General features: G+C 31.6%; 1 protein-coding gene across 1 annotated transcript in view; it reads right to left on the bottom strand.

The window, feature by feature from the left end:
* LOC128992785 (uncharacterized) overlaps positions 1-12,797 on the bottom strand; it is a 195,664-nt gene that overhangs the window by 143,502 nt on the left and 39,365 nt on the right. The window contains exons 2-3 of the mRNA XM_054416525.1: positions 10,528-10,566; positions 530-569 (exon numbers count right to left, since the gene is read on the bottom strand). The gene's annotated coding sequence lies outside the window, so the exon portion shown is untranslated. The remainder of the gene's footprint in view (positions 1-529; positions 570-10,527; positions 10,567-12,797) is intronic.

Genomic DNA, 12,797 nt, shown 5'->3' with positions numbered 1-12,797 from the left:
TGGCTAAAATCCATCATGGTCACAAAACTACACTTTTTATGTCCTACGTCCACATCCTATGACGCTAGTTCTAGCCAGGAAGTGTTTTACACATTACTTCATACTAGTCCTAGAAGGTTGCGGCATTATGACAAGGATAAAATCTATTGATAGTAACCGGGATTTGAACCCGGGACATCAGGCACCGAAGCCCCGCGCTATACCGACCAGCTCGCTCTATGTCAAATTACACTACCTCATTACTGCAGTACCTGGTTTAAGAGCGCACTTCGTCGTAATTAATTAGTTTTAGCTGTTAACTTACTTAAACGGGACTGTTTAATTTACACACACACACACACTGTGTACCATTTTCAATATGCTAATCAAAGATTGTATTATTAAACATTTCAGATAATTAAACATTTCAGTAGACTAATACAAAACATTGCTATAAAATGTCACTACTATAACGACGTGTTAATCACTGGTAACAACTAACCAAAATACAGATAAAATATTTACTAAAGATTCAAGACTTCAGACTTACCAAGAATTTTTGATCCACTTAAGCTGCTTGTCTTGCTAATCTGCAACAAAAATGTAAAATAAACGGTATTATAACATATACGTAAGGATTGTGTTTCTGTAAATTCAATATTTGCTCTTGGTCAATACAGTATTGGGTATTGGCGAAGTACCGATATGAAGTATTGATAATATTGTAGAGTATTACCAAATACATTGTTGCTCTAATAGAACAGTAAGAATGAATTTAAGTTTACTTCACTTTGTTCAATACAAATGTCAGTTGATACTCGTATTAATTATTCTTTTGCAAAACACTTATCAGGCTTATCAGTAGAGTCCAACTCCTCAAACAAGTTATCAGATCCAACTCTGACTCAGGGGAAATATGCAATACTTGTCTGTCAAACTCAAGCAGAAAATATTATTCGGATATTTTCTTGAGTTGCGCCATGGGAGGAAAACAAACCCGAATAGAATTGTCAGAACCCATTTTTGCAGGAGGGTTAGCGATGAACTTTGTAGGGATCTTTTTGTTAATATGGCGCTCTGTAACTTAATCATATAAATAAAATAACTTAATATACATATAATGTACATTTCGATTTTCATACTTCTGGTTGATTCATTTTTAGGTTTCTTTATGAATACAATACGTCATTTTTAGGCTCTTTAGCATCTTCAAAACTGACCTCTCACAGAATGTACTTATTATATTAGTAATATTAATATTCTATAAAAACCTCAAAAAGCCATCGGCAAATGAAATGTTTTTTACTTGAATTGAATCTTTGGAAAACCTTTAGCAAAAGAGGTAAATATCTATGCTTAAACGTAGGTAATATTTGTCTTAAAATTAAAAATGTATGCACTAACCATTCAAAAGCCACACAGACATCTACACTTACAGCTATAATAATGTTTAAGTAAGTACCAGTTAGTAGTACAGTACTATACAGTACTTTGCATACACTATAAATCCTCTTTAAATTGTGTACTATTTATTATTAAAACGTTTTTATTAGCTCGCTTTCTTGTCCGGTACAAATTTTGAAATCGATTTTATACTAACTTCCCGACGAGCTAGAGACTTGAAACTTGAAACATTGCTCACAAATGGAAGACAATGCAATATTATATCATTTGGTTTTCATATTTCCCTTGGGCTACACCCCATGGGCTTGTTTTTATTAAATCGCTTTCTTGCAAATTTTTATACTTCCCGATGAGCTAGAGACTTGAAATTTGAAACATAGATCATAAATGGATGACAATGCAATATTATATCATTTAATTTTCATATTTCCCTTGGGCTACGCCCCATGGCCTTGTTTTTATTAGCTAGCTTTCCTACAAATTTTGATATCAATTTTAAACGAAGTTCCCGATGAGCTAGAGACTTTAAACGTGAAACATAGCTCACAAATGGATGACAATGCAATATTATATCATTTAATTTTCATATTTCCCTTGGGCTACGCCCCATGGGCTTGTTTTTATTAGCTAGCTTTCCTACAAATTTTGATATCAATTTTAAACGAAGTTCCCGATGAACTAGAGACTTTAAACTTGAAACATAGCTCACAAATGGATGACAATGCAATATCATTTAATTTTCATATTTCCCTTGGGCTACGCCCCTTTGGCTTCCAAATTTTCCATGTTTACATTTTAAAAGAATATAAACATAAAAATTAATTTAAGTCAGCTGTAAATACTTAAATTTGACAGTTAGAAGAGCATAGGTTAAGAGGTACAGGTTCTGCTCCCGAAATATTCAAAAAAAATATAAAACAATCATTTCAAAGTAAAGATAAAACATCTGATTACAGATAATAAGGTTTTGGGTTTTGGTTATGAATTAAGAGACTATATATAAAATAGATTTAACATATTTACACATTAAAGACTAAAAACTAGATAATAATTTATAAATAAAAATACTTTTTAAAAATGCCACGTTTTTAAACGCACTAAAAAGTATAAAATAATTTATAAAATGTTGAGAGAATAAATACTTGTAAGATTTAAAACGAAAAAAGTGGGGCGCATGCATTAGATCATAATACAGTCAAACCTCAGTATAACGAATCTGAAGGGACCGAACTGAATATTCGTTATATCAAGGATTTTGTTAAAACGAGGTTCGTTATATAGAGGTTAGGTTTGCAGGAATTTCGCTAAGTCGAGGTTCAGAACCAGCGACGGTCAATATAGGTCGGGATTTGACCTCATTAAAATACAATTAAAGTAGCATAGGCTACGCTACAATACTTTACAGTACAGTGTTTACATTGTACAGTAGAACCTAAATTATCCGGCAAAATAAAGGGGAAGGATCTTGAATATTGCGCAATCATGACAATGGCATTGACCTTGGTACAGGTTAAAAACTGTAAGTTTAAAATCACAGTTTGTTCTAACCCTCCTAAAACCTAGCCAAACACTGTATTGCGTAGTCATAAACCATGTAAAGAACAAAACAAAACAGTAGACAGTTTTGTAAGCTACTGCTCGTGATAGGCCGGTAGGCTACTTACAGTACAGTACAAATTTATCACAACAGAGGAATGTCAATAATAATCCTAGCATTGGTGTTGCTAGTTGAAACAAATCGTATTGAAACAATAAATTATTAGATAAGTCATTATAAAAGTGTATAATCATAGCCAACTTAAGGATAATAAAAACACTCGTAAAAGGAATGTTAACATAACGATGTTGCTATTCTTTCTCTTTGGTTTTGTTTTTATATTCTTTCTTAGTTTTCTCTTTATCCAAAAATTGTACAATTCACCATAGTTATCCCATATCGCCCAATCACAGCTTACTAAACATTACGTCGTCATCAGTCCTCAGTGAATGAAATCAGTTCAGTTCTCAGTTGCAACATAGCGCGCGCAGCGACAGCAGACAAATATGTAAAACGGAGCAGACGAATGTTAGCGCAAGCGATGACGTGACCTTTCTATTTAATTTGATAAAGAAACAGATTTTCCCAAAACAATAATTGGGTGGGGGATTTGTTATATCGAGGGAAAGACGTAGACAATTCGTTATGCAGAGGTTAAATTCGCAATGTAGAGGTTCTGACAATGATAAATTCGTTATATTGAGGTGTCTTATTTTAGCCGAAATCACGAAAAATTCGTTAAATCAAGGTCGATGTTATGGTTTGTTCGTTATGTAGAGGTAAAATATACATTGTGTCTTATGGAGAGTTCTAGGGGATAAAAAAAATTCGTTATATCAAGGAATTCGTTATATCAAGGTTAGACTGTAGTTAAATAGGTGAAGTTAATTGTAAATCAGCATGCGCCCCACGTTTTTCGTTTTAAATCTTACAAGTATTTATTCTCTCAACATTTTATAAATTATTTTATACTTTTTAGTGCGTTTAAAAACGTGGCATTTTTAAAAAGTATTTTTATTTATAAATTATTATAAAATGAGAACGTTATTTCCTTCATATACTTTGATAAACTTTACAGGTATGCTTAAAGCCTTTTGTAAATCATATAGCGAAAGTAATGATTATAATAAGATTATTAGTTGAACGCTAAGAGAGAATACAGTATGGACGAAAATAAAAACACAATTTTTACATAATTGGCTTCCATAAGGAATCAAAATAGGACCACAGATGATTTAGATCCTACAAAACCTTCGTTTGGTTCACCAATTGTACTCCAGGGAGCCATTTGTCAAATCAAACTTTCTATGCGAGTTTCATGATTTCGTTCATCTGATAAAAATACTTCCAACAATTTCTTTTGTTTGGCTCATATTATTTACTATATTACACTGTTTGAAGTGATTGGCATTTTATAAATAAATACTGACAACGTCAACATTGTACATTTTTTTTTTTTGTCCTAGGACGCTAGGCACGAGCCTGGGATTGTTTTTCACATTACTTCAGGCTAGACCTAGGGGTTGCGGCATTATCACTTAGATAAATCCATTGGTGACTTGGCAGGGATCGAACCCGGAACCTCAGGGACTGAAGTCCCGCGATCTAACCACTACGCCAGCTCGCTCCCCGACAACAATCTTTAAAATAAAAATATTGATTAAGATACAATGAATGTTACATTGGTTTTCATCAACGATTCTAGGTATGGTTCATTGTCATTTCAATGGGTTACGAATGAAATAATACAAAACTGTGTCTAGACAAAAACGGCAACGCCGCAAATTTGTCTAGTAAAGACAATCTACGTTGGTTATAGGTTAAAAAATAATATGAATCCTCAACACGATGCAAATACGAAAAGAAAACAGAATAGATGAACATATTTTACACATGATATAAATAAAATATCACGACCTATCCACATAACGAACACTGAATCTTAAAATAGTGTCTTAGTTGAATCATGGATGAACTAATATAATCTAATACAGTATGTGTTAAAATAAACAATACTGAAAATGAACAATAGAAGATTTCAGTACTGGTTATTTTGGCACACACTGTATTGTATTCCAGAATATTATTGTATTGTATTGTTATTGTATTGTATATCAGAACATCTTTGCTTCAACTATGTTTTTACTGGTCTATGATATTATTTGGCTATGATCATGGCATAAGAGAAAAACATTTGATTTAATAAATCAAGGTATGGTAATTGTTTAGTAAAATTTTTATTTGTTAACATTTAATCAAATTTACAAAAACCCCTTTCTTCAAGACACCATATTTTAAATAATCCCTAATTTATATAAAATATCTTGGACACTATATATCTATTACATTCTAAAAAATCACCTGTTATTAAAAATACATATAATTTACCTTAAACTGTAATCAATTACCAAAAAAAAATGATATTTTATATGGGAGCTGATTAAAACTAAGAAAATGTATTTCAGCAGTAAACAAATAGAAATGCAAACATTTCAAAACTATGCAGTTATTAACACGTTTAACCGTATATGTCCTGGGAGTTAATAAATAACATGGTTAAGCCGTTTTATTTTTAATTTTTTACTTAAGTTAGAAAGACTAAAATTAAATTAGCAGTAAAGGTCAAGTAAGATCGCCTGTAGAGGAGCACAAAATAAACACTTTACACTTTAAACTAAGTTAAGGATAATCTCGAGTTGTTTTACCTTTATTGTTTATACTGTACAAAAATTATTAGATTATTTCAATCATACAATTTTGGATTGCCTAATCTTCATTTAATGTTCTGAATTCTTTAATTACTTTTAAGTGATTTTGTTTCACTTTAACTTTTTACTTTTTTATAACAATTTCTTAAGTCGTTCCAGGGAAATATCTATGGTTCATTTAATTTTCAAGACTTTTTATCGCTGTTTCAATAAAAATGACCACACTCGCAATATAACATACCTAATAGTTTTTATAAGTCTTAATTGAATATTTGTTTTGATACATTTCTACTATTGTGTGAAAAGAATTGTAGCAAAAATGGAAAATATTTTTATTATTTCATATATATGTATTTTAATTAAGTTATTGAATATGTAGAACTGTATACTATTGTTTATAATACCAATATATACTTCGTAAAATTAAAATGTAAGTTTCTCTTACATACTTGAAGACAAATTACTGAGAGATTTAAAAGCAAGTATTACTCATGTCATTAAAACTAGTAATCCTATTTGACAACAACTTTTACAGAGAATTGTAATTTTTTCTTAATTATTCTATAAGTAGTTGTGGGATGAGAAGGATATTCTATGATGGATAGTTTGGGGGGTGAGGGAGGGGCATAAATTTAATTTCAAGCAAACATGAGAAATCTCCCTCCAGCTAATTCAGAATTAATAAGTTATGTTGATGATTTTTTATAACTTTTTCTGGTTACTTATTGCAAGTACTGGATACCTCCGTCACGGCAAGCCTGTTAAATAAACAAATTTCCAATTGCCTGATCGATTTCCACCGTAATATTCCATTAAACATGTTATATTTATTCCCATTTTAAATAACATTACGTTTAGTGAGACTTTTAGTGCCAGTGTGTGTTGTTTAATTTTAACTATAACAACTAGTATTAAATGGATGAATTGACCAAACCTGCTCAAAATATAAATTTATAAACAAGTAAACTACACTACTAACTTATAAAAAAAAATAACAGAGGAAATTTAAATGTATAGTTTTTTTTTATTTTATCTGTAACCATTTAAAGTACAACAATTCAATATACTGAATTATTTGCTAGAAAATGGCTTGGGAAGAAAATACAAAATTTATATTTTGATTGTCAAAATGGGGAAACTTTTACCCATTAAAACCCCGTTTCCATAATCCGATCATATTAGTTCAAATAAATGTTACAAGTTTGTGTAGACTTTGATCGAATTCGGGTGATTTTTTATTCGAGTTATCATGCTAACGTACAAATATGAATATATATTTTAATTTAGGTGTTCACGTAATAGGGCTGCTGATATATTAAATATTTAAGTAAATAAGTACAACTGAGCACCCTGAATATTATAATTTTCTTTTAAGAAGTGAATGTTTCGGACATAAGTCCATTTTCAAACTTCAAATACATTAATTTGAAAATGGACTTATGTCCGAAACATGTCACTTCTTTAAAAAAAATATAATATTCAGGGTGCTCAGTTGTACTTATTTACTTAAATATTTAACGAATATATATATAGATAGGTTTGAACGAATGTTGTTTTTGGCCTCTAAAGACTTCAAAACAAAACATTTTAGTGGTCCGGGGTCTAGGACTTACCATGAGACCTACGGTAAAAGGTTATGCCCTTTATGGGAAATTCGCAAAAATCACGTAAAGGATAACTAAAGTGTTTATAACAAAGGACTAGCTGAATAAATTCGTGCAGTACATATATGATGATAGGTGAAGTATAGAAATGGTAGATGTGCTTAGAACTATCTATGCTGCAAAGGAAATAGGAATACTTTAAGTAAAATTAAGTTAGCAAACTATATAGCCTACACCTGTATGCTACATCAACTTATCATTAGTGGAAGTAAAAATATGTTTATCAGTTTATGCCTCAACTGCAACACAAATCTGTGCTGAGATAGATAATATTGAGTCAAAGATAAATAAAAACAAATGCATTGTTTCGTTCATAAAACCAAACAAATCAATATCGCATCATTAAATTAAATTAGAGACAGTAGCAATTCTACTAACCGTTGAGTTCTTATCAACGTGATAAAGTTATTTTAAATCAACAAAGAGGAGATAAAGTCGGAGATAAAACACAGAAACGACATTAGCAATAAAGCTATTGTATCGCCTAAAGTGCTTTACAAAATAACACACAAAAGCTTTGAACCAAGTCAAGAATAATAAACTACTTAAGTTGGTTAGGTAGTTTTAATAACATGTTTTCAGTGTAATGCAAAATACATTATCTGTGCTATATTAATAATTAAGTAAATGAACCTACAATTAATTGTATAGTTTTATGAACCTAGGTTTTATAACGAATTTAAGTATTTGTTTTAGTATTAAGGACACTAATTCCCTTTCAAGTAATCTGCAATTATTTACTTTCTTTGTTGTAATTTTCTACTCTAATAATAATGCTAATATTTTAATATGTTTCTTCCAAATCGTGTTATTTCTACATTTAAATACGCCGAGCTGCCCTTCAGTATTTATAAAGCAATTTTCAGGCATTTCAATAACAAAACGTTCTACAAATATTTAGGTACTGCTAAACTGGAAGGTGATGTAACATACGAAATCATAAATATTTGTAATTGGAACGAGATAATTTGGGATATTTTGCCATTTTACACATTAAAAACCGACCCCTATTGGAATTCCTAGTAAATTTGAGTGTCGTAAATTGAATAATAAATTGAATTTGAGTTTTATGATTAATTTAAAAACAGAAATAATAAGTAACGAAGGTATTTTAAACTGAATGGTTAAAAAAACACGGGACAAACAATTTATTTTTATATTTTTTTTAAGTAAAGAGGTAATTTTAGAGTAATAAATTTATAATAAAATACACGGCAATAATAAATGTCAAAAGAAAGGGTGTTTGCTTCATTACTTCTATTACATTAACGACACTGGATCTAGCGAAGGAGCCAAAATGGCCCTTTAAGCTTTTGGAGGCCATTAACTGCTTGATAAGCTCTTGGTGTTACAGTAAAGCACCTTGTGCTTGTGTGTAACTTTCTAACACTTCACCACATAAATGTGCAAGAGCTGTGGGCCTGTGGTGTAGTGAATTACTAACGTTTAGCCTGTGGAAGTTACAATGCTATAAATTAACACAACGGCTCACGTAACAAACACAATACAGACAATAAAGTAAATGAAAATACAATTAGTTAATCAATGTTCGCAAAATAAAAACTGTTTGGTTATTGCTTAATAGAGGGTTTGATGAATTTAAAGTTTTCAAAAAAAACAATTGACAAAGAAAAGTAAGCAAAAATAAGTAATCGACGGTCACATAATAGCTCTTTGTGTATTAATAAAATGTCATCCGGGTTATGTTTGCTTTTTAAGGTTATATTTTTTGGTTACCGGTTGTTAACTAACATACCGGATCCACAGCTGTTGTTGGTGTAGAAACGACAGCTGTGTAATCAGCTGATTATGGAGCGGGAATGATCCATTCCTGCTCTAGAGCGTAAATTATATATTTTCCGCCTTAGTTACAGATTGCAATGTACTCATTACCATGCAGTTTTAGGAAAAACACATAAAAAGCGTTTTCCATACACAACTAAAGGAGAGAACAAGTTTAAGTTTTTACTTGCTTCGTTGAGTATATTTTATCTTTTAAAATTCCAGTAAATTTTTGTAGCTAATAATCTTATCCTATAAACTATGGAAAGCTAACTTATATCTTTACAATATCAATTACAAAAGTTAACCCCCTAGGACAGTGATGTATTTTCTTATTTCTTACGGATTGGGGGTTATACACAATCATTATACGGAAACGGTTTGATTAAACAATTTTGATACATTTAGCCTTGTTAATTGGTCAAAGTGATTAGACGTGTGGGATGCCACAAATATAAGGGCCAATGGGGGCGTTACTATGGGGGTATACAAGTTATGAGTTACATCAAAGGCATATATCACTGATAAAACAAAACAAAATTGTATCAGCTGTAACTAGTTGCTATTTCTTATCCGAACATAACCTATTATTTTCATTGCAAAAATAAAACCATTTCTTTTTGGTATAAAATACATAAATACACTGATCTACGCTTTGTGATGTAATTAACAAAACATTTCACTAAAAAATTCAGTGACATTAAATTTTTTTAATATTATGTGAATAAAGGTGCTCAAGCTGACCTCAAATAAACTTCAACTGATAACATAATCACTACTAAACTACTAAACGAATTAGCACATTTCTATCAGCACCTTCACAATACATAACGCAAACAGCTGTCAGGAACGTACTACGCGTTGCATCGCTTAAAATGACGGAGCAAAGTCACGACTAGTTACTGTAGAAAAAAACTAGGGAAGAACAAGGAAAAGACAGGTCTGCCTTCCAAGTAGGTAGGATCCATACTGCGTGTGGCGTGCCGAGACTGTCACAGAATATGCTGCATCTATATCATAGCGGGGCACACCGTAGTAGAAATAAACTTCTGTTGAGGAGGAATCGCTACGTCTACCAAAATATGCTATAGAGAAAATGGGATTTATAGACAACCTTTTTAAATAAAACAGTACAAATATCCGCTTTGAAATATTTGGAACTTTATAAGTTAACCTCGGTTGAGCATGTATAATAAAACCCTTTTGTACCTACAGTAATTAACTATGTAACCTATATTTACGCATACATCGTGTAGATGTATAGTTATTGCTGCAGTCGTTTTAAAAATAAACGCTGGCAGCTAAATTTATTCAAAGAGGTTAAATATTTAGAAATCATCTGAAATCTACAACTTATAGCTATGGATAATGTATGCAAGTCGAATTTATAGCACCAGTACTCAGATGCACTGGTTTTCAGTATTCAAAATATGATTGTATAGAGCTTACTCACCAAAGCGATGGGTTTCTTTTCAAAATTTTCTTCAAGGATCTGTAAAAACGTGAATGTGTTAGTAGGCATATAACACGTTAAACACGTTCAAAGGGGGTGATATTCGCTAGGCCAACATTATAAATAATTCCAACATTACATTATTGCATAAAATCTCAAAAATTGTAGCTTAAGGTTTTAATGTAATTTTGGAAACTGTATTACACACAAACATTCTTTAATGTGGAGCTTTTTTAATAAAGCATCACCACAGAAAATTAATGTACCTAACTATTTACGGGTCATGTTTAGACACAGATATAAATTATTTATATTAAAAGTTTTTCAAAGCACTGCTTAAATTCACAGTAGCTCAGCAATAGCTTTTTGTGCTGATAAAACATAACTAGTTCGTACCTGGACACATGCATTGTCTTTTCACTGATGTCACCGCCAAAATTACATTATACCGTAACGTCATTAAGTAACACTATTCTGTCTTTACACTGCACAAGCAAATATATAGTTCAAATTAGTTGAGGTTAGGTAGTTATTTGTATTTTATTTTTTATTTGTTTACTCATCTAGATTTTTAGCCTGGAATTATTTTCCACATTACTTAAGGATAGGTCTTGAGTGATTCATGGCATATTCATTTATGAAAGATCCAATTTTGATTGTCCAGATTTGAACCTGGAACCTCATTGACCGAAGTCCCATGCTCTACCACTAGACTAGCTCGCTCCCTATCAATAGAGACAAGGAGGTTAACAAATTTCGAGAATTAATCTGTAACGGAGTTATTCAAGAACTACAGTTAGGTTAAAAATCTCTCCCAGCTTGACCGGCACACCGCATAGTGCAGTACTCTCAAGCACACCTGCTAGTTCACATCCATAATTGATACCTCCACTCGTCCAAATGGCATCAGCCTCACTGCTTTCCCTCAACCGGTTCTGGAGTGCCGTATGTTCACCGTCACTTCACTGTCTACCTTCCGGCACTTTCCTTCCTAGCTGGCCTCAAATGAAAAAAGTACTACTGTAATGTGGTTAGAAATATTTTTGTTAGTAAAAAATGTTTGATTTCAATAACGAGTGGATTTAACTTAAGGTTTGTACAACTTCCAGCTCCAACATATGTGCCTCATCTTACATGAAAAACAAACTTCGTTCATGATTAGTTCGCGCAGTATGAGAAATTTATCAAAAGAAACCATAGGATACGAAAGCAAAGCACATTTTTACTGTATAAAATAGGGGTTGGTTGTACCACGAGTTAGGAGGCGCTCTCACTTTACTTAGCTAAACAAATTTTATTTCATTTTTAATTTAAATACCGGAATGTGGACTACTGGAAAAATGAAAAGTTAATATAATTAATTGATTTTTGATAACCCCCCAACGTAGGCAACGAAAAGTTTAAACCTATTAGGAGCTTTGAGATAACAAAAACCGGTGTTTTGGGATTAGCTTATTTAAGTATAACTGTTGCGTTCTTCCTCATTTCATGGCGTAATCCCAATTTTGACGAAATATAATTGACTATACAACAAAGAAAACAGTCTTATCTTGTAGTCCCCAAAGATCCGCAATAAAGTTAACGTCATCTCTTGCACAGTTGTTACTGACTCAATATAAAAGTTTCGTTTCATTTGATCTAACGACTCTCACTGTCTACTGAAACAATTACGAAATTTACTTGATACTGAATCACAGATAAAATGAAGAAAAAAACCTTACACCTATCTACTATAAAAAAGTTTCTTAATATTTATAGGTACTTTGGTATTATATCGACCACACCGATAAATCGACTTATAAATAAGATTTTAATTCGTTTACATAATAACAACTTCCTAACCTAAAACATAGTCCACCCTTAGGTTAGGTTATAACTATTTAGTGCGGTCGGTAAAATAACAAATTACTAACTGAGATACAAAATAAAATTAATTAACACTCATAGCGGGTTTTCAAACAAACGCATTGAAAGTGTAGAAGTTACCTTGAACTGCAGCTTGGTAATCTAAGAAAAAAGAATAACAGATTATCCTTATTCAATACAACTACACTATTAAATATGCATTGGCCGTGTTCAAATTATACCTCAGTACAATGAGATAATCCTAATCGTGTTGAATGTCTCGCTAGTCTTTTAATCTTCAAAACACGACTTGTCTAACCAACCATGAACACACGTGTCGCCGTGTCCGTGTCTATTAATTTACTATTATGTTGCGTTAGACAACATTCAGAATTAGTGTGAGATTTCGTATATAACTTGAAATA

The sequence above is a fragment of the Macrosteles quadrilineatus genome, unplaced genomic scaffold, assembly GCF_028750875.1.
Source record: "Macrosteles quadrilineatus isolate MER2022 unplaced genomic scaffold, UCM_ALF_1.0 Scaffold_4__1_contigs__length_99947679, whole genome shotgun sequence".
Taxonomy (NCBI): domain Eukaryota; kingdom Metazoa; phylum Arthropoda; class Insecta; order Hemiptera; family Cicadellidae; genus Macrosteles; species Macrosteles quadrilineatus.
This window is presented reverse-complemented; position numbering and strand designations above follow the sequence as displayed.